Source organism: Tachyglossus aculeatus, chromosome 2 (assembly GCF_015852505.1).
Source record: "Tachyglossus aculeatus isolate mTacAcu1 chromosome 2, mTacAcu1.pri, whole genome shotgun sequence".
NCBI classification, from domain to species: Eukaryota; Metazoa; Chordata; class Mammalia; order Monotremata; family Tachyglossidae; genus Tachyglossus; species Tachyglossus aculeatus.
Window position 1 is genome coordinate 6,690,537 of NC_052067.1, and position 25,222 is coordinate 6,715,758.

Sequence of the window (25,222 nt, forward strand, 5' to 3'; positions counted from 1 at the left end):
GATTTTAGATTAGATCTCTATCTCTGACTTCAGTCGGCGCAGATAATGCGCCTATTAAATCGCAAGTCATCCGAAGGCGATCGGCGGCAGAATTTCCCTTGCAAAGTTTTACGGTACGTCACTCTTTGACCATGTAAATTTCAGGGAGGGAAAGTGGGAGAATTATGTTGGTCTCCCCGCACCTCACCCCGATATTAATAATAATGAAAATAATAATAATATTTCTGGTATTTGTTAAGAGCTTACTATCTGCCAAGCACTCTTCTAAGCGCTGAGGATGCTATGAGATCATCAGGACAGACACAGTTCCTGTCCCACACAGTCTAAGCTGTGGGGAGAACATGTATTGAATTGCCCAGTTTACAGATGAGGTAACTGAGGCACAGAAGTGAAATGATTTGCCCAAGGTCACCCAACAGGTAAACGGTATAGAGCCGGGATTACAACCCAGGACCTTTGACTCCCACACCAATCGGTTTCATTTTCCCTTATGGAAAAAAAAATACCATTTCTTCAGTCAATCAATCAATTGTGTTTACTGAGCATTTACTCCGGACAGACCACCGCCCTAAGTACGTGGAAGAACACACTACAACAGGGAAACGCTATCCCTCCACTCAAAAAATTTATAGTCCAGCAGAGAAGAATATATTAATAGACAACAGAGAAGCAGCGTGGCTCAGTGGAAAGAGCCCAGGCTTGGGAGTCAGAGGTCACGGGTTCAAATCCCGGCTCTGCCGCTTGTCAGCTGTGTGACTTTGGGCAAGTCACTTAACTTCTCTGGGCCTCAGTTACCTCATCTGGAAAATGGGGGTTAAGATTGTGAGCCCCACATCAGACAACCTGATCACCTTGTATCCTCTCCAGCACTTAGAACAGTGCTTTGCACATAGTAAGCGTTTCACAAATACCAAAATTATTATTATTATTAAAATAAATTACAGGTAGACAACTGAATGAGTATAAGGCTTGCCCCCTTCTCCCTCACCTCACTTCTCAATTACTAAGAGAAGCAGCGTAGCTTAGTGGCTAGAGCCCGGGCCTGGGAGCCAGAAGGATATGGGCTCTAATCCTGGCTCTGCCTAATAATAATAATAATAATAATAATAATAATAATAATAATAATAATAATAATAATAACAACATTCATTAAGCGCTTACTATGTGCAAAGCACTGTTCTAAGCAATTCCCACACTGAACCCCCTTTTTCCTCTCCTCCTCCCCATCCCCCCCCCCCCCTTACCTCTTTCCTCTCCGCACAGCACCTGTATATGTTTGTACGGATTTATTACTCTATTTTACTTGTACCTCTATACTATTCTATTTATTTTGTTAATGATGTGCATCTAGCTTTAATTCTATTTGTTCTGACAACTTGACACCTGTCCACATGTTTTGTTATGTTGTCTGCCTCCCCCTTCTAGACTGTGAGCCGGTTGTTGGGAAGGGATCGTCTCTATATGTTGCCGACTTGTACTGCCCAAGAGCTTAGTACAGTGCTCTGCACACAGTAAGCGCTCAATAAATACGATTGAATGAATGAATGAATGAATGAGTGTATGGAGGCAAGACCTGTGGTGAGTACCAAAGTACTTAATGGGTTAGGACAAAGTGTCAAGGTGATCTAGTAAGGAGGGAAAATGGAGTTGGGTGGTTGGTTAGAGGGAAACTTCCGGGAGATGAGATTTTAATAGGGTTTTGGAGATGGAGAAGGTGGTGATGTGACCAAGTCAGAAGAACCTGGGATCTAATTCCGGCTCCGCCACCTGAATGCTGTGTGACCTTGGGCAAGTTAAGCCGCGCGGCTCAGTGGAAAGAGCATGGGCTTGCGAGTCAAAGGTCATGGGTTCTAATCCCGGCTCCGCCACCTGTCAGCTGTGTGTGACTTTGGGCAAGCCACTTCACTTCTCTGGGCCTCAGTTACCTCATCTGTAAAATGGGGATGAAGACTGTGAGCCTCCCTTGGGACGGGGACTGTGTCCAACCCTGTCTGCATCTTAGTGCAATGCTTGGCACATACAAACACTACAATTGGTATTAAGATGCTTGATTAGCTTAACAAATACCACCTTCAATATAAAACTGCTTGAGGGCAGAAGCAGCGTGGCTCAGTGGAAAGAACATGGGTTTGGGAGTCAGAGGTCATGGGTTCTAATTCCGGCTCTGCCCCATGTCTGCTGTGTGACCTTGGGCAAGTCACTTAACTTCTCTGGGCCTCAGTAAAATGGGGATGAAGATTGTGAGCCCCACGTGGGACAACCTGATCACCTCAGTGCTTAGAACAGTGCTTTGCACATAGTAATCGCTTAACAAATACCATCATCATTATATTATTCATCTGTACAATGGGGATTAAGACTGTGAGCCCCATGTGAGACAGGGACTGTATCCAACCTGATGAGTTTATATCAACCTCAGCACTTGGAACAGTGCTTGACATAGAGTAAGTGCTTAAGTGCTTAACAAATACCATCATCATCATCATCATATGAAGGGGAAGGTAAGGAGTGAGCAACTTCATTTTGAGTTGTGGCCTTCATTTTAAACCCCCTTTAAAAATTAGCACTTGCTTTCCTACCTCAAATTGAAATTGTTCATATCAGAAAACTTTATTCTCATTGGAGATGGAAATCTACTCAACCCACCCAATTTTAAAAGCAAGGAGAGCTCCAGTCACAATTCTGGCAAACACTAACAGTGTAATAAAATGCAAAATTGACGCCAACGCTTGTAGAGGACTCTAATGAACTCAGGATTTATCTTCACAGTTGTTTTTTTTTTAAACTCACTCAGGAACTGAAGACATTGCAACTATTTTCAAACGGGGTGGGGGGATTGGGGAAGGTGAGGGAGGAGAAGAGTCATATTTGTGGTTCAAAGAGAAAGGAAACAAGGCTGGGCTGTGAGGAAGAGGATAGTGGGAGGGGGCAGATAGGAGGAGAGCAGTGGGGAGGCAGTGCGCTCTTCCAATGAGAGTCAATCAATCAATCAATCATATCTATTGATTGCTTACTGTATGCAGGGCATTCATTCATTCATTCATTCAATCATATTTATTGAGCGCTTACAGTGTGCACAGCACTGTACTAAGTACTTGGGAAGTACAAGTTGGCAACATATAGAGACAGTCCCTACCCAACAGTGGGCTCACAGTCTAGAAGGGGGAGACAGAGAACAAAACAAAACATATTAACAAAATAAAATAGGATAAGCATGTACAAATAAAAATAAATGAATAGAGTAATAAATACATACAGACATATATACATAAATACAGGTGCTGTGGGGAGGGGAAGGAGGTAAGGCGGGAGGGATGGAGAGGGGAAGGAGGGGGAGAAGAAGGAGGGCACTGTACTAAACAGACAGATTCCCTGCCCACTATGAGCTTACTGTCTAGAGGGGGAGACATTAATATAAATGAATAAATTATTGATAAGTGCTGCCCCCTCTCAGGATGGCATCTGGAGAGTTTCCAGTCCTCTACCAGTTTCGGCTACCGGAGGGAGAGTCAAGCATAGGCCTACCCATTCCATTCCTAGCTTGGCCAGTGGCTAGCCAGTGGAAGGCCATCTGCTTCAAGTCAAAACTCACCTGCGCTGGGCAGCAGCGGCCTGGGAGAAAGTCAAGGGCGGGGACTCAGATATACTGCTCGGAAGGAGGCAATGGTAAGCCACTTCCGCATTTTGATCAAAAAACTCCCTGGATCCACTCTAGAATGCCTGCAGACGGAGGTCGGGCATTCTGGAAGAGATGGTGTCCATGGAGTCGCTATAGGTCGGAGACGATTCGACAGCATAAGACAAAATCAAAAAACCCTTTGGGGATGTAAATACTGAAAGGAACCTGTCAAACTTCCAGTTAGGAAGGGAAATAATAATAATAATAATAATAATAATAATAATGGCATTTATTAAGCGCTTACTATGTGCAAAGTACTGTTCTAAGCACTGGGGAGGTTACAAGGTGATCAGGTTGTCCCACGGGGGGCTCACAGTCTTAATCCCCATTTTCCAGATGAGGGAACTGAGGCCCAGAGAAGTGAAGTGACTTGCCCAGTCACACAGCTGACAAGTGGCGGAGCCGGGGTTTGAACCCATGACCTCTGACTCCAAAGCCCGGGCTCTTTCCACTGAGCCAAGCCGCTTAGTTACAACGATTTTAGATGATTTAGAAGTGATTTTAGATTTGTGAAGGGAGGTTACCATTTAAGCTTGCTCAGAAGCACTACCGTAGAAGGCCCACTCTGCATTATGGAGCAAAGAAATAAAAGGGAAAAAAAAGCTGACACGGGGATCTCTGCTCATCTTCTGCTATAACTCAACTAAGTCGACAATCCCAAACGCTTAGCGCAAGTCCCTTTCCTCAGCATTTGCTTAGACATCGAAGGCCAAAACATTTATTAACCAATTCGCAGTAGGAACCAGTGTGGCTTAGTAGAAAGAGCAAAGGCCCAGGAGTCAGAGGACCTGAGTTCTAATCCCTCCCCTCCTCCCCCCACCTTGTCTTCTGTGTGACCTTGGGCAAGTCACTTAACATCTCTGTGTTTCAGTTTCCTCAACTGTCAAATGGGGATTAGATCAGCACTTACGTACATATCTGTAATTTATTTATTTATATTAATGTCTGTCTTCCCCGCTCTAGAGTGTAAGCTTGATGTGGGAAGGGAATGTGTCTGCTTATTGTTGCATGGACTCTCTCAAGTGCTTAGTACAGTGCCCTACACACAGTAAATACTCAATAAATATAATTGAATGAATGAATGAATGCATCCTACTCCTTCCCACTTAGACTGTGAGTCCCATGTGAGACAGGGACTGTGTCCAACCAGATAAACTTGAATCTACTTCAGTGCTTTGAACAGCACTTGACAAATAGTAAGCACTTAGCAAGTACCATAATTGTGATATAATATCACTGAAACCCTGAAAAATGATGTGTTTTATGGACCTGAGTGGGGCTAAAACCACGTGAATAAGGTGGCTTATTATGGTCAGGAAATGTGTCTGTTATACTGTTGCACTGTACTCTCCCAAGCGCTTAGTACAGTGTTCTGCATACATTAAAAGCTCAAAAAATATGTATGACTGACTGACAGGAGGATTTCTCAACACCAGCCTGAAGGAAATGAAACGGAGAAGCCCAAAAGAATCATCTAATGGCCATTCACGTGATGCGGAAGGTTTTCCATCTGTATCTACAGCAAACTTCCCCAACATGTGTGGTTGTGCATAAATGTGTTCAACGTCAGGACCCTGACAAGTAAAGAAGAGCCAACACACAGACACAAATAATCCTGGTATGTTTGGGCTAAGTTCGCCCAGATGACGGGAAACATTTACTTTCACCAACTATCCCTTCGATTTCAGGTGATGAATGGATCGGGATGACCTCAATTAATGCTCGGATAAATTTCAGAGGCAGGGGGGGAAGGCTAGCGTGCCAATAACAGTGTCACCCACTTTTGAAATCCATCTTCACATCCGTGTAGAAAAGTAACAGGCCCTTGAGAGCCATCAGAGAATCTAAGAGATTTCCCCCCCGCCCATACATTTCCCGTTGCCACTCACCCCTCCCCTAACCTCAGCTCCCAGCAGACACACACACAGACACACACAGAATCACACAGACACACACACACAGAGACACACACACTAAAATCCATTACTAAAGGGTCTAATCTCAGCCATCAGCACAGAGTGCCTTTATGGAACCATTAAACCATTTCTCTTGTTTACAGTGCCTGAAGATGTGAATTATGCCTGTGACAAAACCGGGAATAACATTTCTAAACTGCTATCAAAATGCAAACCGAAACACATTTAAGGACAGAGACCCTGATTTGTACCTTTGCTGTTTTTCCGTCCCTCGGCTGCATCTGGGCAAGCGTTCACCTCACGTTTCTAGGAAAGGATTTATTAACACTGGACCACAACAGGTAGTATCTATTATCCAAAAGATTTTACTCGAGAGGGAACGTGGAAGCTAGAAAATACAGCCCTCCGTTTGGAGATGGGAGTACTTGACATGAAAACTGTGAAACTCCCAACATTTGATTTACATGGAAACCTGCAATGGTTCTATCATGAAAACACCAAATGTAAGGGAAGATTACCATGACAGGCTGGCCTAGAGGAAACAGCACAGGCTTGGCTATCAGGACACCTAATTTCTCAACCCAGCACCTGCCTGCCATGTGACCTCAGGAAAACCCACTAACTTCCCTCGGCCTCCGTTTCCTCATCTGTACAATGGGTGTAAAATACCTGTTCTTCCTCCCTGTGAGACCGTGAGCCCTGAGTGGGATAGGGATCGCATCTGGTCGGATTATTTCGAATCTAACACAGTACATAGTGCTATATCTAGCACAGGGCTTGGTACGTAGCAAGCACTGAATAACCCAATTAACGATGTTGTCCCTTGCACTACTGAAAGTAAAGTTGAGATTCAGTACGGGGGAATGGGAAGGTTAGAAATGTACATGCATGATGGAACTGAGGCACAGAGAAATTAACTGACTTGCCAAGGTCACACAGTAGATTAGTAGTGGTGCAGTTGTAATTCATTTCAGGAGAACTAGACGAGATCTGCTGGTGGAAACAAATTTGCAGCCCTGTTGGTTTCAAATAGAAAGGCTCATGTCTAAGGGTCTTCTCCCCTGTATCCTCTCAGCCTCATAGGCCTGAAAACACCTATAAGATGCCATCTAACCCCTACTGAGAGCTCACCTCCTCCAGGAGGCCTTCCCAGACTGAGCCCCCTCATTCCTCTCCCCCCTCCCCATCTCCCCTGCCTTACCTCCTTCCTGTCCCCACAGCACCTTTATATATGTATATATATTTGTACGTACTTATTACTCTATTTATTTATTTTATTTGTACATATTTATTCTATTTATTTTATTTCGTTAATAGGTTTTGTTTTGTTCTCCGTCTCCCCCTTCTAGACTGTGAGCCCACTGTTGGGTAGGGACTGTCTCTATATGTTGCCAACTTGCACTTCCCAAGCGCTTAGTACAGTGCTCTGCACACAGTAAGCGCTCAATAAATACGACTGAATGAATGAAAGAATGAAAGAATGAGAAGATCTCAAAAATGTAATAGATGAAGGAAAAACGGGGAAGTCTTAGGAAGGAAATAACATTATGGGTAGTTAAAGAGCCCATTGCTGCCGCCAATCTACCCAGCCTTGAGGTGAGGTAAAAACGGGAAGCAGCAATGGCCTAGGGGATACAGCCTGGGACTGGGAGTAGGAAGGACCTCACTGAAGGTACATCTCCTCCAAGAAGCCTTCCCTGACTAAGCCCTCATCTTCCTCTTCTCCTGCTCCCTTCTGTGCTGCTCTTACTTCTCCTTCATTCACTCTCCCTCCCATCCCCACAGCACATATGTATATATCTGTAATTTATTTATATATTTATCTGTCTGTTTCTTTATACTAATGTCTGTCTCCCACTCTAGACTGTGAGCTCATTGTGGAAGCTTGTTTGTTGTTATATTGTACTCTCCGAGGCATTTAGTACAGTGCTTTGCACAGAGTAAGCACTCAAATACAACTGAATGAATGAATGAAGAACCTGGGTTCTAATCCCAGCTCTGCCACTTGTCTGCTATGTGACCTTGGTCGAGTCACTTCACTTTTCTGTGCTTCAGTGACCTCACCTATAAAATGGGGATAACGACTGTGAGCCCAGTGTGGGACGTTATGATTAGTATTCACTCCAGGAGTCCTATCCGGAAGGAGGCAGGAGAATCTATGAAGCGGCTAATAATGTCTGTACTATCCCAATCTAATCAGGTTTTCTTGAGCTTCAAACCAGATATTCCTCCTCTCCACTGATCCAGGCAGTGGGTAAGGGCCTGACGACAGACTGGCTCAATTATTATCACGGTATTTGTTAAGCGCTTACTATGTGTCAACATTGTTCTAAGTCCAGGGGTAGATACTAGGTAATCAGGGTGGACATCGTCCATGTCCCACGTGGGGCTCCCAGTCTCAGTTCCCATTTTATGGCTGAGGAAACTGAGGCACAGAGAAGTTCAGTGACGGGCCCAAGGTTACAAAGCAAACAACTGGCAGGGCTGGAATTAGAACCCAGGTCCTTCTGATTCCCAAGCCCGGGCTGTTTTCACTAGCCCATACTCCTGTAGGACTTCATAGACAACCGGTCTGTAGTTGACAGAGGAGGATGGATGCCTGCTTCTATTTTTACATTTATCGGTCGAACCCTGTAAGATACACTGGGGTGAAAAGAGGAAGGTTTTCTCTGGCCCAGCAGATTAAGATCAAATGACGCTGAAACTGAATAATGCACAAATAGCAGTCCGATGATATGTTGGTTTCCCTCAAGGGGATTGTTGCATATTTTAGCTCTTTCACCAGCTATGAGCTTGCCATAGCATATCTCTCCAGAGTAGCAGTGTGGCTCAGTGGAAAGAGCACGGGCTTTGGAGTCAGAGGTCATGGGTTCAAATACCGGCTCCACCATTTGTCAGCTGTGTGACTTTGGGCAAGTCACTTCACTTCTCTGGGCCTCAGTTACCTCATCTGTAAAATGGGGATGAAGACTGTGAGCCCCACGTGGGAAAACCTGATCACCTTATAACCTCCCCTGCGCTTAGAACAGTGCTTTGCACATACTAAGCGCTTAATAAATGCCATTGGAGAAGCAGTGTAGCTCAGTGGAAAGAGCTTTGGGGTTTGGAGTCAGAGGTTATGGGTTCAAATCCCGGCTCCGCCAACTGTCAGCTGTGTGACTTTGGGCAAGTCACTTAATTTCTCTGGGCCTCAGTTACCTCATCTGTAAAATGGGGATTAAAATCTGTGAGCCCCCTGTGGGACAACCTGATCACCTTGTAAACTCCCCAGCGCTTAGAACAGTGCTTTGCATATAGTAAGCGCTTAACAAATACCATCATCATCATCAGCACCATCATCTCCAAGGTTCAGGGATGACAACAGTTCTGTAATACTTCTAGTTCTATGACTGCTTTTTCATTTCCCTGCCCAGGGTGCTACCATGGGTTAAGTTTAAAGGATGGGAGATTATGGATTTTAAGAAAGCAAGCAGCAAGTGCTCGTTTGAAATGAAGTGATTGATTTTCACTTCTGGATCAATCAATCAATGGGATGAGTGCTTACTGTGTGCACAGCACTGTCATAAAAATAATTACAAGTATTTAGCGAGTGCTTACCAGCTGTTAAATGTTGGATGATCAGATCAGAACGCAGTTCCTGTCTCACATCAGCAGCACAGTTTTAGAGGTGTGGAGAGAAGGTCTTTCTATCCCCATTTTACAGACGAGGAAAGTCAGGCCCACAGGGGTTCAGGGACACGGATCATGTTCACACAGCAGGCGAGCGCAAGATTGGAACTTACAAGTTCATTCATTCATTCAATCATTTATTGAGTGCTTAATTGTGCAAAGCACTGTGCCAAGCACTGAGTTGGGCTTCCTGACTCCCAGTGCAGTACTCCAATAGGATCTGCCCCCTTCCACTGCAATTCTAAATAAAATCATTCCTCAGCATCATTTCAGCATCATCTGGGTGCCACAAATAACCGGTAAGTAGATGACATCTGAGAGTAAAAGGAAGAAGGTTAAGGGCCGTGGAATAAAAGATGGCATAAACCAGCCAAGAACCACCAAGGCCGTCAACTCTGTTCATTTAACAAGTTGTAGAGTAAACCACTTCCGTATTTTTTACCAAGGAAACTGTGGATCCACTACCAGAATGATGGCACAGTCACAGTCTTCTAGACTGTGAGTCCGCTGTCAGGTAGGGACCGTCTCTATATGTTGCCAACTTGTACTTCCCAAGCGCTTAGTACAGTGCTCTGCACACAGTAAGCGCTCAACAAATACGATTGAATGAATGAATGAATGACAGATAGAGCATGGGGCGTTCTGGGAGAAATGTTTTCCATGGTGTCACTATGGGTAGGAAACGACTCAACGGCATAAGACGAGACAAGAAGGAATGGTATTTGAATCATCATCATCAATCGTATTTATTGAGCGCTTACTATGTGCAAAGCACTGTACTAAGCGCTTGGGAAGTACAAATTGGCAACATATAGAGACAGTCCCTACCCAACAGTGGGCTCACAGTCTAAAAGTGGTGGAACGCACTGTACTAATCGCTTGGGACATAAAACAGATGCAGAAGACGAGAAGTAGCGTGGACTAGTGGAGACAGCCCGGGCCTGGGAATCAGAAGGACCTAGGTTCTAATCCCAGCTTTGCCACTTGTCTGCTGTGTGACCTCAGGCAAACCACTTCACTTCTCCAGGCCTCAGTTACCCCATCTGCAAAATGGGAATTAAGACTGTGAGCCCTATGTGGGACAGGGACTGTGTCCAACCTGATGAGCCTGTATCTACTCCAGTACTAAGAACAGTGCCTGGCAAATACCATTTAAAAAAAAAAAAAAGACAAATCCCCTGCCCAAGAGGAGCTTACATGCGAACTGTCACTTGGTAGCTATTCGTTATCAAGCACGCAGCTGGTAAGAGCCAAATGTCATCTCTGTCCTCTTATTTTAGCCAAATGACCTTTTCTACAGCATATCTCTGGCATGTGAAAGGGACTTGCAAGCTTGGTGTCTGAATTCCTAGCTTGCCTGCAATTTCTTGTATTTGTTGAAAACGATATCTCCGCTTGCCATTCCCAAGTCCGTTCCCCAGGGTAAAAATGATACCGACTATAATATAATGATGGTATTTACGTACCACTATGCACCGAACACTGTGCTCCGCACTGGGGTAGATAAAGCTTAATCAGATTGGACACAGTATCTGGCCCACCTGGAGCTCACAGTCTAAACAGCGAAACTGAGATCCAGAGAAATTCAGTGATATGCCCAAGGTATCACACACCAGGCCACTGGTGCTTAGATGGTAAAGCTCAGAGGGCAGGGATTGGGTCAACTTATTTTACTGTATTCGCCTACGTGCTTAGTACAGTGTTCTGCACAGAGTAAGCATTCAATAAAAACCACTGGCTGGCAGAGCCAAGATTTGAACCCAGATCTCTGGACTCCCAGTGCTGTGCTCTTTCCATTAGGTTTGGCCAATTTTATCCGATCGTTTCAGCCCACAACTGATTTGTTGCTTTTTTTTTAAATGATCTTTGTTTATGGGACTCCCAGTGCTGTGCTCTTTCCGCTAGGAAGGCCGATTTTATCCAATCGCTTCAGCCCACAACTGATTTGCTGCTTTTTTTTTTTTTAAATGATCTTTGTTATGTGCCGGGACCAGTATTAAGAGCTGGGGTACATACAAAATAATCAGGTTGGACACAGTCCCTTGTCCCACATTAATCCCCATTTTACAGAAGAGGTAACTGAGGCACAGAGAAGTGAAGTAACTTGCCCAAGGTCACACAGCAGACAAGTGGCAGAGCCGGGGTTAGAACCCAAGTCCCCCTGAGTCCGAGGTCTGGGCTCTTTCCACTCGGCAACACTGCAGTGGAGTTTGGTGGGCTAGTGGCCCTCAAAGTGCCCCTGTGGCACTGTGATATCACCCCACTACAGGCCCCAAAAGCGGACAATCCAGACATTATCGATCACTTGGAAACTTGTTCAAAAAGATGCCATCGGCTGATAATCGGAGCTGCAAATCCACGCTCAATTCCAAAGCTAGGCAAGCGTCCCCACAAGAGAAAGCCCAGCTGCACCACAGGAAAAAACCAATCTGAAGCGCTTTCCGCGAACGTCAACCAACGTTAACCTGTTGCCCGAGGGATCCACGGAGGAGAGTTACAAAGGAAACTTTTTAGCGGTCCTGGAAGTAAACATCTCCCTCAGCCGTCTGGCTTCAGCTGGCTCGGCCATTAGGAGGCCGAGAAGCTCCGTCACTCGGTAACATCCAGGCCATTTTTTTTGAGGGCGGACCGCTCATCTGAGCAGCGGCACGACTGAGTGGCTGGTAAATCAGAAGTCCTGGCTTCTAATCCCAGCTCTGTCCATTTCCTGCCGTGTGACCTTAGGCAAGTCACTTCACTTCACTGTGCTTCCATTTCTTCCACTGTAAATGGGGATTAAATCAGGTTTTTCCCCTCTTACTTGAACCTGTGAGACAGGGTAGCGGATAGGGCCTGGGAATCAGAAGGTCATTAGTTCTAATCCTGGATCTGCCATTTGTCGCCTGGGTGACCTTGGACAAGTCACTTCATTTCTCTGTGTCTCAGTTGTCTCATCTGTAAAATGGGGATCGAGACTGTGAGCCCCATGTGGGGCAGGGACTGGGTCCAACCTAATTTGCTTCTATCTACCCCAGCGCTTAGTACAGTGCCTGGCACAAAGTAAGCGCTAAATAAATACCACAGTTATTATTATTATTATTAGGGACTGTGTCCAACTTGATTAACGTCTATCAACCCCCGCAGTCAGATCAGTACTTAACATGTAGTAAGTGTTTAATACGTACCATAATACTACTACTACCAATAATAATAATGATAATGATAATGAGGCATGTGGTTTCTGTTACCATCTTTTAAAGACCTCAGTATCTCTTTTTAAAAACACTTTGAAATGTTTTGCTCTAAATGCACACGAGAAGTTGACACAACTCATCAACCTCAGAGAGACCCTAACTCCCCAAGATCTGATTACAGGGAAGATCGCGAGAAACGATATGGAATTATCTATCCTAACTACTGCTGGCAGGAATTGGGAGAGAGGAGGAAAGGACACAGAAAACCAGGACCTGAGCATTTCTGGACTGAAGACCAAGGTCAGAATAAAATGAAAAGAGGGGGCTGAGTCAGAAAGACTGGAAAGGCTAATTATGATAATAATTGTGATATTTGGTAAGCGTTTCTTATGTGCCGAGGACTGTAGTAAGCACTGGGTTAGATTCAAGACACTCAGGCTGGACACAGTCCCTGTCCCTCTTGGGGCTGCTCAGTCTACGTAGGAAGGGGAACCGGCAATGGCTCTCCATTTTACAGATGAAGAAACTGAGGCATAGAGAAGTTACGTGACTTATCCAAGGTCACAAAGCAGGTGGAGGAGGAGACCGAAATAATGTTATAAGGAAAACTGAGGGGAAAAGACCCTCAAAGGCCCAAGAAACAGAGAGGGGTGGGAGACAGTCTGACTGCAGGAAGAGACGACTTGAGTGTCCTCTAAGTTTTCAGCTACTTTTTTCATCAGAGTCTCTATCTCCACATTTCCCTAATCTTCTGATGGATGGCAATGGTTGGAAAATACAGGATTGGATTTTAAGAAACACCCATGCGGAAGTGTATTGGATTAAAAGTAGACACCCGGAAATCAGTTTCTTATTTTCCAACAGTACCAACTTGCAACCAAAGTTGATCCATCAGAGAAACACTGGAAGAGGAAATCGATCTGGAGGAAATAGCTAGAGACCCACTCTTGCGGAAAACACTAAAATCTGTCTTTATGCAAATATGCAGGGAGATTTTCGAAAATCATGGAACTATGTTTTGGTGGAGTTTGGGGCTTAAAAAAAATCCCACCACTTACAAAGACCAAACAACTTTATATTTAAAAAAAAAATCTTGAGACAACTCTGCTGGATCTCTAATCTAAATTCATGATTTGAGAGCTTAGTGTGTGTACAGCACTGTGCTAAGCACTTGGGAGAGTACTACACAACAGAGTTGGTAGACACTTTCCCTGCCCACAAAGAGCTTACAGCCTAGAAGGAAACTAGAGGGAGAGACAGACACTAATATACATAAATCAATGAATTATGGATACATGTGTATGTTCTGTGGGACTGTGCGAGGGGGTGAAGTGCTTAAAGGGTTCATGAAACTTTCTTGGACACACTGAAGAAGTGAGTTTCTTTTATTAATTTTTTTAACAGATCTATGAGACTATTTGAAGTGATTTGTAAAGAGTGAAAACTGCAAAAGACTCAGTGCAATAGTACAAAACAGAACCTAACTTCAGAAGGACATACGACTCCGGGGCTGCATGGCAACCCTAGACTATTATAAGTAGCAAATCTCTGTAAGGAAGGAAGAACATAGCAGATTATAAATCTCTTTACTTCAACCCAAGTCAAAGCACTTTGTGGCAGTACCAAAACATACACCAAATCCATCTTAATCCTTCCACAATGACAGTATTTAGGACTGCTCACATCATCTGTGTATTCCCTACCAGGAAATGAGTCCTGAAGAGGATTTTATTTTGAATCAGACTCAACCTTAAATCAATAGCAAGGTTACTGAGCCTTTTGATTTTGCATACATTCAATGAGATTACAGGGAACGTTTATACAAATGCATCATTATTCTTCCACGAGGAATTATGTCCAACCCCACTTTACTTAACCAAACCCTTATCTGACTGTTTTCAACGTCCAGGACCATATTCCAGTGTCACCTTTCTTTCACAGCCCTGCGTCTCCATGCTGATATTTAAAATGTGTTCATGTATGTACGTTTTATAGCCCCAACTCACAGACCCAAACGCCACTTCAGCTCTTCTGTGCTACCTAATCCACACCAGTACTAAAGAATCAAAGAGCACGGCCCTGGGTGTCAGAGGACTTGGGTTCTAATCCCGGCTCTGCTACTTGCCTGCGGCGTGACCTTGGGCAAGTCACTTCACTTTTCTGTGCCTCAGTTACCTCATCTGTAAAATGGGGATTAAGATTGTGAACCTATTTAAAAAGGTGAACCTACCGTGAATAGGTTCACAGTAATCAATAATCACAGTAATCAAATCAGTAATAAAAACTGATTACCTTGTATCTACCCCAGTGCTCAGTACAGTGCCTGACACGTAGTAAGCACTTAACAGACCCCGTTTTTAAAATGTACTCAATTAGCACATATAAACTCATCAAGCAATGGTATTTCAGCACTTATTATGTGCAGAGCACTGTACTAAGCACTTGGGAGATTACAATACTAGAGAATTGGTAGGGATGATCACTAGCCACAAGGAGTTTACAACACACATAGGACTGTGTGTGTGTATTGTATATATTGTGTGCATATATGTACACATACATATATATACACACACGTGCATGTGAGTACACATATATGTACATAAATATGCACATACTTTTTTTATATCCTTCAATCTGCAATTCATTTTAGTCTCTCTTCCCAGCTAGATGTTAAAATCTCTGGGGACCAGGAATCATGTAAACTAATTTATTCTGTACCCTCCAGACAAGCTTAGTATAGTGCTCTGTACCCATTTGGCACTCAATAAAAGTTATTGATTGATTTACTGACCGATTAAAAAAAAACTGCCTGGGGTACTCTATCCCAGATGGTAAAAGTTGCTCAAAGGACTTTCAGTAATCAGTTATTGCTGAATCTTGCTATTGTTATTGCTTATCGGGGGTTGTTCATTTCTGTTCCTCGACTTTACCGAGTATTCCAAAATGGTAGTGGTCCGGGGACACAAGGACTCAAAGGAAGAAATCTTTCTTCAGATAATGTCCCTTGGGTCAAATAATAATTGTTACGTGTTTGCTACGGATCAAGCACTGTGCTAAGCATTAGAGAAGATAGAAGATCATCAGGTTAGACACAGTCCCTATTCACCTAGGGCTCACAAACTAAGGGGGAGGGAGAACAGATTCTGATACCTGATTTTATTGATTAGGAAACCGAGGCATGACTGGCCCAAGGTCACTCAGCGGGCAAGAGGCAGAGCTGGGATTAGAATCCGGGTCCTCTAATAATAATGGTATTTGCTAAGTGCTTACTATGTGCCAAGCACTGTTCCAAAGTCTGGGGTAGGTACAAGTAATTCAGGTGGGACACAGTCCCTTTCCCTCATGAGACTCACGCTCTTATCCCATTTAACAGATGAGGTAACTGAGGCCCAGAGAAGTTAAGTGACTTGCCCAAGGTCACACAGCAGGCAGGTGGCAGAGCAGGGATTAGAAACCAGGTCCTTCTGACTCCCAGGGCCAACCCTGTGCTTTTTCCACTAGGCCACACTGTTTTCTATTCCTGATGGTGCACCATCAGGGAAACAATATGGGAGACTCTAACTCAAATCAGAATTTAGCCCTTTTTTTAGCCTGGGCTGGTGGGAGATTTCACCTTGCCAAGGCCTTCGCTGCGTCCCCAGGTGGAAGACGACCTCTTCGTCAGCCGACAGGTCTCACGCCCGGACGGTGCGCATTCAGAGACCGCCGTTAGCCCATTAAGCACAAAAAGACCCTACAGGCCGAACTTCCTTTGTAAAAGAAAAGTTTCCAAGAAAGTGGAAATGGAAAGGAAAATGTATAAAGATGAAAGGACAGGGAAAACGCCTTCTCTTTCCACAAACAAGAAAGACATGATGTAGAACACATGGATACCACCTGCGAAAAACTCAATGATCATAAATACCAGAGGCTGGTTCTCATTCTCTTCCCCACCCCTTTGAAGTCAATAGAATCTTTGTGCATGAAAAAAGATACCCAAGGGTGTAGAGGAAGATCAGAATTAAGTCAGCTCCCTTGCCACCCAACGGGCCGATGGATTCGTTGCAGATGATGCAGCTTTATTTGCCTTTTTTTTTGTGTGGATGTAGGATTCTCTCCTAACCCTGCCGCTAATTTATCTTCTCCTGTTTAAGAACTGTCACCTATGTACAGGCTTAAACAGCTCCCTTTAGGCATCCAAAACTAACTTAATGGGTAAGGCTGATGGGGAGCACTGTTCTGTTTGGGGATTACGGTAGAAAAGCAAGAACACTACGTGAAGGGAGATGGTTGGGGGCGGGAAGGGCTTGCTATGACTTCCCCAAATGGCCTCGGAAATGATGAACAAAACAGGCACATATGGTCTGGTGGGAACAGACATGCCGAGCTGGTTCAGGCATAAGGTAGCCCAGCATGGGGAAGCAGCACGGCCTCGAGGAGAGAGCGGGGGACTGTCACTCACCGGACCCGGGTTCTAATTCCAGCTCTGCCCCGGCCTGTTGTGTAACCTTCGGGAAAAGTCACTTAACCTCTCTGGCCCTCCATTTTCCCAGCTGTGAAACGGGATACCCGCTCCCCTTACCTCAAAGACTGTGAGTCCGTGAGAGACGAGGGCTCTGTCCTGCTGCATTCCCTCATGTCGAACCCAGGGCTTGGCCCATTGTAAGTGGTTAAGAATGATGACGGTATTTGTTAAGCGCCATGCACTGTTCTAAGCGCTGGGGTAGATACAAGGTAAACAGGTTGTCCCACGTGGGGCTCACAGTCTTAATCCCCATTTTACAGATGAGGTGACTGAGGCACAGAGAATTTAAGCGGTTTACCCAAGGTCACACAGCACACAAGTGGCAGAGCCGGGATTAGAACCCATGGCCCCTGACTCCCAAGCCTGGGCTCTTTCCACTAAGCCAAGCTGCTTCTAACATGCACAGACATCTGGATGGAAGAAAATGGCTTAACAGCCACATTGTGGTATTTGCTACGCACAACTGACGCAATGGGTTTGGGATGACTCTGTGTACTGCAATGTCTCCCCAACTAATCAGTCGAGCGATCACATTTGGAGAAGCAGCGTGGCTCAGTGGAAAGAGCCCAGGCTTGGGAGTTAGAGGTCATGGTTCTAATCCCGTCACCGCAACTTGTCAGCTGTGTGACTTGGGGCAAGTCACTTAACCTCTCTGTGCCTTAGTTACCTCACCTGGAAAATGGGGAATAAGACTGTGAGCCCCACGTGGGACAACCTGATCACCTTGTATCCCCTTCTCAGCACTTAGAACAGTGCTTCACACATAGTAAGCGCTTAACAAATACCATCATTATTATTTATTGAGTGCTTACTGTCTGCAGAGCACTGTACTGACTGCTTGGGAGAAAAGCAATGTGGCCTAATGGATACAGCTCAGGTCTGGGCATCAGAAGGTTATGGGTTCTAATCCTGGCCCCGTCACTTGTCTGCTGTGTCATCTCGGGCAAGTCACTTCACTTCTCTGGGCTTCAGCTACCTCAGCTGTGAAATGGGGATGAAGACTGTGAGCCCCAAGTGGGACAGGGACTGTGTCCAACCTGATTTGCTTGTATCCACCCCAACATTCAGTAGAGTGCCTGGCACACAGAGTTTAACAAATGCCACAATTATTGTTATTACTGTTATTATCATTTCCATGTAACAGAGTTGACAGACACGCTCCCTGCCGACAATCAGTTTACGGTCTAGAGGGGGAGAGTGACGCTGATATAAATAAATATATTATGGATAGATACGTAAGTGCTGTAGGCTGAGCAAATCCAAGTGGCAAATCTAAGTAAGGGAACTAGTAAGGGAAGCCCTAACAGACTAATATCTAAAACAGTACGCATAAATAACTACAAAGCAACAGGGTTTTCACATAGTTACACATTCATTCATTCAATGGTATTTATTGAGCGCTTACTGTGTGCAGAGCACTGTACTAAGCGCTTGGGAAGTACAAGTCGGCAACATATAGAGACGGTCCCTACCCAACAACGGGCTCACAGTCTAGAAGGGGGAGACAGACAACTAAACAAAACATGGATAACAGTCAATCAATAACCCGGCAAGTAAAACTTGTTATATGAGTCTATTTCATTTTCTTCACTGCAATTTACACAGTCACTTAGCTTAAACACTGTTCAGTGTGTCTTCTACTTTTCCTGTGGCAACCCTGGCATTATCAATCATATTTACTGAGCGCTTACTACGTTCAGATCACTGTACTGAGCACTTGGGAGAGTACAATGCAACGGAATTAACTGGACCGTGTCCAACTTGATTACCTTTATTCTACCCCAGTGCTTAGTTCAGTGCCTGACACGGAGTAAGCGGTTAACAAATACCCAAATTATTATCATTATTATTACTTAGCAGAAACATACCCTGCCCACGGGGTTAGAGTCCAGAGGACACGACACATCTCTTTCACTCAACCTACCCATTCAATCTGCCCCCAAATCCCGTCAGTTTGACCTTAACAACATCCCCAGAATCCACTTTTCCCGCTCCATCCAGACTACTACCAAACTGCTCCCAACACGCGTGACTTTCCACCTTGCCTCCTGCATCAGCCTCCTTGCTAAACTCCCGGCCTCCCGTCTCTCCCCTCTCCAGTCAAGAGGTGCATTCTCAAATCCATCTAAGCCTGTTCCGTGCTTGGAGCCCGCCAGACGCATGCTATTCTTCTTAAAACATTTCTCCGTATTAACTGGCAACTGGATTTGCTGAATAAGCACATCGACAGAGACTAAATGATCCCTTGGATCGGAAAGTTGGACAGTTCTGATGTAAACGACAAGCTTTATGGGTCGTTGTTGTTTTATGCTGTTGAGTCGTGTCCGACCCATAGCGACGCCATAGACACATCTCTCCCACAACGCCCCACTTCCATCCGCAATCATTCTGGTAGCGTATCCATACAGTTTTCTTGGTAAAAATATGGAAGTGGCTTACCGCTGCCTCCTTCCATGCAGTAAACGAGTCTCTGCCCAGCAGAAACATTATTACTTAGCCGAAACATACCCTGCCCATGAGGTTAGAGTCCAGAGGACAAGACGCATCTCTTTCACTCAACCTACCCATTCAATCTGCCCCCAAATCCCGTCAGTTTGACCTTTACAACATCCCCACATTTCTAGACTGTGAGCCCGCTGTTGGGTAGGGACCGTCTCTACCAACTTGTACTTCCCAAGCGCTTAGTACAGTGCTCTGCACACAGTAAGTGCTCAATAAATACAATTGAATGAATGAATGGACGGTCCCTACTTCAATCATATTTATTGAGCGCTTACTGTGTGCAGAGCACTGTACTAAGCTCTTGGGAAGTACAAGTTGGCAACATCTAGAGACGGTCCCTACCCAACAGTGGGCTCACAGTCTAGAAAGGGGAGACAGAGAACAAAACAAACCATATTAACAAAATAAAATAAATAGAATATGTACAAGGGATCAGTGTCTAGAAGGGGGAGACAAGCAACAAAACAAAACATGTGGACAGGTGTCAAGTCGTCAGAACAAATAGAAATAAAGCTAGATGCACATCATTAACAAAATGAATAGAATAATAAACATGTACAAGCACTTACTATGTGCCAAGCACTGTTCTAAGCACGGGAGTAGACACAAGGTAATCAGGTTGTCCCACGTGGGGCTCACAGTCTTTAATTCCCATTTTACGGATGAGGTAACTGAGGCACAGAGAAGCTAAGTGGGTTGCCCAAGGTCACAATCCCAACCTGCCTTCCACCACCCCAGCTAGGGGGGAAAGAGAACCGGGCTCACTACGAGGCCTCCTCCTCCAAACCCAGGGAGACTGGCAGCTGCCGGACACTCCCCTCCTCTTGAAAGGATCCCGCCGCTTCGAACAGTTTCCGATCGACCCGATCGTATTTACAGACCGTATTCCTGGCATCGGAGAGGCCTCTGTGGCTATGGGGGATACCCTGAACTCTGGGCCCCGAGGAGCCTGAAATTCAGCTCCTCCAGCCACAGCCCCTCGACTGAATTTTGGTTTTCCTTTCTCTGTTTGTCCTTGTCTTTTTAGATTTAGTCTTTTTCTGTTTTGCCGCTCTTTATTTGTCTGTCTCCAGTCCTCTCTCCCTCTTCAGACTGTGAGCCCTGTAATAGCGGTATCTTATTCTCACCTCCAAAAGTCTTCCCAATAATAATAATAATAATGATGGCATTTAAAAAGCGCTTACTATGTGCAAAGCACTGTTCTAAGCGCTGGGGAGGTTACAAGGTGATCAGGTTGTCCCACGGGGGGCTCACAGTCTTAATCCCCATTTTACAGATGAGGTAACTGAGGCACAGAGAAGTGACTTGCCCAAAGTCACACAGCTGACAATTGGCAGAGCCGGGATTTGAACCCATGACCTCTGACTCCAAAGCCCGGGCTCTTTCCACCGAGCCACGCTGCTTCTCTGAGCAGCTGCTTCCAAGCTTAGTGTCTCTAATAAATACTATTGCTCCTACTACTCCTCAGCTCCAAGGGGGAACGTGGCATTCCCTAGAGCGGCAGACAGACAGCACTCACTAGGAATGAGGAATTAAAAGTCAACAAGGATGACAAAGGTCAAAGTTTATGGCACTAAATAAAGCTCAGCATACCATTAGCAAAGACTGCTGGCCTATTTATAGATACGTTGGCCCAAGATAAACCCGGCTCTTAATCAAACTTTTAGAGAAGGGCTTTCCCCAGCAAAGAGAGAATTTCTGAAATGCTAAGCTAGCTCTTCACCACACTCGTCCAATTCAAGCTTAGGTGAGGACTTTTTTTTAGAGGATCGGAGGGGCTTTAGCATTCATTCATTCATTCAATCGTATTTTTTGAGCACTTACTATGCACAGAACACTGTACTAAGCGCTTAGGAAGTACAAGTTGGCCACTCTAGCAATGACTGAGTCTACCCTCAACCTGTAACAATCAACAGAATGTGTCCGATGATCTGTTTGCTTCACCGCTACTGCCTTTTATTAAGGCTATGTTTTCATTTATTCATCTCTGGCCATATACTTCTATGGATGAATCTGCAGATATTATGTAGGCACATTATTTTATAAATATGGTTATCCATCTTACTGATGTATTCATGGGCATAAACAGAGCATTCTGGGAATTGTAACCAGTTTCGTTTACTGTCAGAAAATTTTATCTGGTGCTTAACTGAACTCACATTTCACACAAAAACTTCTGCAAGATGCCCTCTAAATCTGAATTTTAAAAATGTACGTACCTTTCTATGTAATTACACAGGGTGGCAAATAGGTAAATTAGTTTAACTGAGTTTGGCTGGTCCCTGCGTTAATTAATACTAATCAAAACTTACAACTTCAAATAATTCTAGCCAGTATTTTGGAGGGACATGCAATAATTCCTGACCCCAGTTTACCTGCTTATCCAAATACTTTTAAGAAAATTTCCCTCTGTCCATAGAACAGTGGAGATAGAGTTGACAGACTAATAATAGAGAATAATACTCTAAGTAAATAATGAGGCCTCAACAGGACTGAAAATTCAGTATTTTGACAAAAGACACCGGTAACGGCTGCAGCAATTACCAGCGGTGGATATGTGGATTATAAGCATTCACACCTGCGCAAGCCTAAATATAAATGCATCCCGTACACAAACACGCCCTCACAAGGAGAAAGTTATCCTGAAGAATTTGCCATTTGAAGGCAAACGCCTAAACGTTTCCACTTTGATCAATGTGACAGCTTTATCACAGGGAGGGATGACTGGAGTTTATTGATTAGCGGATAACCTTCCCATGCCAGCCAAGCCTTTAATCTGCAATAAAACAATGAATGAGGGCAGCGGGGAGGAAGGAAAATTGGGTTTGATTAGCCATCCGGGAAGGAACAAGTGCCTTAAAGACCTTCCCCCTCCTTAAACCTCAGGAGTGCCGTCCAGTGAGTAGACAATTGGACCATTTCATTCAACTGATCCACGGCATTTATTGAGCGCTTATTGTGTGCACTGTACTGAGCTCTTGGGACGAGTATAATACGACAGAGTTGGTAGACACATTCTCCGTCCATAACATTCACATCCGCCTCCCCGCAAGTTGCTTACTACACAGGCGAGCCACTTCAGCACATCAGGGTTGCTGTCTCCACTTTAAGAAAAAGTTAACTGCAAAACAGGCCGCTCATTTCAAAAGGAAACGCTCCCCTCCTCTTGATACGATCCCGCCGCTTCGAACAGTTCCGATCGACCCGATCGTATTTACAGACCGTATTCCTGGCATCGCCGTTTCCTTGAAAGAAGGCACTAACAGGAATTTATTGGGCTCCAGGGCTCGAGCGCAGCATAAAAATTCAATGTTGGGACCGGATCAGTCAATCAATGGTATTTACTGAGTGCTTAATGTGGTGAAGGGCACTGTACTAAGCGCTCGGGGACACAACGCAACAGAGCTGTCAGATACCATCCCTGCCCTGAAGACGGCCACGGTCTCTAGTAGGGGTGGGCCGGGAGGGAGACTGTGTTTTTGAAATGAATCAACAAGCTTTCGTTGTCTTATTAAATAGCAAATGCTATCTGTAGCGCTTAGTACAGTGCTCTGCACACAGTAAGCACTCAATAAATACGACTGAATGTAGTCCTGATATCAGAAACTTGGAGAGTTCACCCAAGGATGAATTTAGCACAATGATTAGGAGCACAGGATGAGAGGAGAGAAAGAAGGAGAGGGAGAGTGGAAAGAGGGAGAGAAAAGAAAGAATGATCAAGAATGAAGATGAACAGATTTGGGTATACACAGCTCGACACTGTCTTCTCAAATAGAGAACCGGAATTAAAAAGAAGTTTTGAAGAGATTATTCTCTCACACGCAAAGAACCACAGATGGAGGATTTGATAAAGGCGGTAATCACAAATCAAAGAAAGACACTCTAGCCACACCTACCCAGGAAAAGCTCTGCTGAACTTTGGCCTGGGGGATGTTTTCGTTTTTTTTTTTTTTCCTTTGTTTTTTCCTCTCTGCTTTTTTGTTCCTCCCTGCTTAGTTTTGTCTCCATGAAGCCAGTTCTGGACTTTCAGATAAGGCAGGTGTAAACCTCGCTCCACCTGTCCACTGACAACCAATCGCAAACCTCAGTCAATGAATCCAACAATGGACAAGATCAAATCTACCCAGGCTACTTTTATCATGTTCACCTCATTATTTCATTCTTAACTAGGGAAATAAGATTGCTGTAATTAGGAATAATATTGTTTATAATAATGCCTTCCTATGCAAAGTTGTCATAACAAATTAGAATGTTGTGGAACCATTTGAAAATACAGAAAGGGTTAGAAAAGGTACACAGTAAAATCAAGAATTATAGCAGAGCCTTAATTTAACTCCCGACTCAGAACTCTAAATGCCTACCACATCAACACGCACTCACTTCCCCAAAAGAAAAATCTAGGAGAGGGGGCACGAAAATAACGGCGATAGTCTTCACATCCTGAATCTTTGAAAATCTTTAAGCATTTAGATGTATAGGAATCAAGCCATTTGGCCTAGTTCTATGCTACTGCTCTAATTTCTCTTATAATTCATAACAGGTGCCTCTGCCCCACCCTAACAGGCATCATGTATAAAATGGAACAGTAATTCCTACTTCTTCAACTCCACCACACGGTTTAACAGGAGTCGAAATGGATGGAGGGATGTCACTTTATCATTTGATCTCTTTATTCAAGTTCACGCGTGTTTAAATAAGCTCACCCTTTCCTCTCCATCTAAATCACTACCAAGCTAATCCAAGGATTTATCATACCCACTACTTGATTACTGCATCAGCCTCCTTGCCTTCTGTCTCGCCCCTCTCCAGTCAATACAGCACTCTGTTGTCCAGATATTTTTTCTTAAAAAAAATGTTCAGTCCGTTTCCCCTCTCCTCAAGAACCTCCCAACGGTTGCCCGTCTGCCTCCATATTTCAAAGGAACTTTTTAATCATCATTCATTCAACAATATTTATTGAGCACTTAACAGTGTGCAGAGCACTGTACTAAGCGCTTGGGAAGTATAAGTCGGCAACGTATAGAGACGGTCCCTACCGAACAACGGGCTCACAGTCTAGAAGGGGGAGACAGACAACAAAACAAAACATGGAGACAGTTTTAAGACACTCAATCAGCTCTTTTCCCTACCTTACGTCGCTGCTCTCTTTCTACAACCATATCCTTCTACAACCTTCCACCTCCATATTTCAAAGGAACTTTTTAATCATCATTCACTCAGCGATATTTATTGAGCACTTACTGTGTGCAGAGCAATGTACTAAGCGCTTGGGAAGTACAAGTGGGCAACATATAGAGACGTTCCCTACCCAACAATGGGCTCACAGTCTAGAAGGGGGAGACAGAAAACAAAACAAAACATGGAGACAGTTTTAAGACACTCAATCAGCTCTTTCTCCTACCTTACGTCACTGCTCTCCCACAACCCAACCTGCACACTCTACACCTCTTAACGCCAAATTACACTCTGTTTTTGGACGAAATCTGTCTCAGCCCCGACCCCTTTGCCCCCGTCCTCCCTCTGGTCTGGGACGCCTTCTGTCCACCACTCACAGCCCGCCACACACCAACTTCACTCTGTGACCTTGGGAAAGTCACCTAACTTCTCTGTGCCTCCGTTACCTAATCTATTAAATGGGGTTAAGACTTGTGAGTTTCATTCATTCATTCAATCGTTTTTACTGAGCGCTTACTGTGTGCAGAGCACTGTACTAAGCGCTTGGGAAGTACAAGTTGGCAACACGTGGGGCATGGGCTGAGTACAACCTGATTAGCTT

The 25,222-nt window shown here is 44.6% G+C and overlaps 1 protein-coding gene and 1 non-coding gene across 5 annotated transcripts in view; one reads left to right on the forward strand and one right to left on the reverse strand.

Moving 5' to 3' along the window:
* The window catches only part of ETV1 (ETS variant transcription factor 1), a 154,846-nt gene that overhangs the window by 99,762 nt on the left and 29,862 nt on the right, over positions 1-25,222 (reverse strand). The gene's annotated exons all lie outside the window — the stretch shown is intronic.
* On the forward strand, positions 3,445-3,582 carry LOC119925077. The gene has a single exon (XR_005449748.1). It is a non-coding gene; the product is annotated as a small nucleolar RNA SNORA7 (small nucleolar RNA).